The sequence below is a fragment of the Dermacentor variabilis genome, chromosome 8, assembly GCF_050947875.1.
Source record: "Dermacentor variabilis isolate Ectoservices chromosome 8, ASM5094787v1, whole genome shotgun sequence".
NCBI classification, from domain to species: Eukaryota; Metazoa; Arthropoda; class Arachnida; order Ixodida; family Ixodidae; genus Dermacentor; species Dermacentor variabilis.
This window is the reverse complement of record NC_134575.1, coordinates 29225850-29227981: the sequence shown is the minus strand read 5'-3', so window position 1 is coordinate 29227981 and position 2132 is coordinate 29225850. Positions and strand designations below refer to the sequence as shown.

At 45.2% G+C, this 2132-nt stretch overlaps 1 protein-coding gene across 1 annotated transcript in view; it reads right to left on the bottom strand.

Moving 5' to 3' along the window:
* Window positions 1-628: 628 nt before the first annotated feature.
* LOC142591348 (sodium/calcium exchanger Calx-like) overlaps window positions 629-2132 on the bottom strand; it is a 9216-nt gene continuing 7712 nt past the window's right edge. Inside the window, exon 4 of the mRNA XM_075703673.1 lies at window positions 629-2132. This exon is cut by the window's right edge and continues 762 nt beyond it. The gene's annotated coding sequence lies outside the window, so the exon portion shown is untranslated.

Genomic DNA, 2132 nt, shown 5'->3' with positions numbered 1-2132 from the left:
CTCAAGCAATAGCATTTAAAATGTGGCACGAGCAGTTACTTCTGTTAAAATAGTTACTGGCATCATCATTGTTCTTGAGAGGGTGGTCTTCACTACACCGTACAACGAGGCGAAGTTAGGTAACAAGCATGCTGTACACATCCAGAGTGACTCCGTGTCCCCTCTGCAGTTTGTACCTCGAGTTTGGAGCGCATCATCGATGGAATGACACTTTACTACACTTTAGCATGAACAATGGCAAAATGCAGGCGCCGAATATTCATTCCAGTCAACACGCGAACTCGTTTCACAGCTGTTCTGCGGAATGTAGCATCTAGTCATACATGGACATTTCAGCTTGTACAACCAACATTAACGGAACTGGCACACACACTAGGCCCCCTCAAACAGCCAAACATCAACAAAGCGCTGATGAGTGTCTGTAAAGTCTCTCGGGAGAAATCAACACAGCCGCGGTCATCTTGCGCTTGAAAAGTACACTCTTTCAGCAGAGTCACAAAACGGGCCAGAAGCCTTACGCACCGGCCTGTTACCAACAACCAATTACATAGACCACCAAGTGCATCAACGAAACACTGCCCAAGTTCATTTGCAGAAATATATCATTGAATATTCACACATTCTCGAAACACTCGAAAGGTAGATTTTTTAACACACGTCTGGTAGAAATATGTCATGCTCTCACACGCCAATACCTGCACGGTAACTTGTTACCACGAGGCTGATGCCTATTCAACCGGACACGTTAACATTTGTGAAAACTTGTGACAAAAAACAACCCAACCACAACGACCTTGCACTGAAAAGAAAGGCTTTGCCGATAGACCGTCAATGAAAGCACACTATACCCCTACCCAGACAACAACATTTTACCCACACCATGAAGGACGTCATGAATAATTTGCCAATGCGTTTGCAATAGTTCTCGTAGAAGTCTCGTCAAAGATCTTACACCATGAAAAGGAAGACATTAGCCAATAAACAGCCAAAACTCAACATTGACTGCCACTCTATACAAACACACTAGCAGGCTACTTCCTCCACCAACCCATCAACAAAACATCGCCCAAGGCTATCACGATAGGCTTTGTCGAAAACAAATACCAATCACACTGAGCTTGCAGAGGAAAGGCTATCCGTTCGAGCAAACTCATCAACCAACATTTCTTAAAAGCTGTTCGTTGACGGTTCATGCATTGTCGAGAAGGTTGCTCTTAAAAAGGTCATTGTGCTTCCTCAATAGAGTGTGAATTGGTGTTCATCGTAGACAACTGGACACAGGTTGTTCTATAACGTGCGCGTTGGCTAATCCACAGTCTTTTTACCCGCTGTTCCGAATAGGTCAGAGAACGTTTAAGCACACCGAACTTATTTGGGAGTTGTCATTGTTGCTTAAATTTGATATCCGCAACGGGAATGTGAGCACTTAAACAATGATCTACCAAGTGTTCATTTAGATGTTGATCAGACGTCGCCAAGACGGCATAAGCATAAAGCCAAAACAAGCAGCACGGCCTGCGCAAAGCTGAGAGCAGGACATTTGCTCTTGTCCACATTGCAATCCTTAACATGTAGGCCAGCGTGCCATCAACTTCTATACAAACGTTTTCCATCCGTTCAATCCTTCTGTCGAGGCGAAATGTTTGTTTCCCTGTAGATACCGCCTTGTCAGCATCGCCGCGCCGGCAACGGGAATATTTTTCAAATTAGCGTGTGCAACAAAATGCAATCAGCGCTTGTTGTTTGTAGTTCCAACCATGCGTCTTGTGTGTGTGTTTTTTTGTTATCTGATGTATATTAGCAACGTAGTACATCCGCACTACTCCAGTTGCCCTGAGCCAGTATGAGCAGGTGACTGAGTATTACAATAAATACTTTTCTTACTCAGTCTATTTGGCATCGGTGTCCCTTGGCAGAAGGACTAGCTTTCGGCGCTCTGTCATTGCCGTTCGCGCGTAAAAGGTAAAAGGGAATACGATATGTATACGCAGCTTTATGCTTCGGCTTGGCGCGTGTTTACCGAAAGTATAGAGCGAGCTTTACGGAAACCACAAGGGCGGATGTACGGCGAGCGTGTTCGCGGACGAATACACGACGTTACGACGGCTAGACATCGCATGATCCGCCTGCGG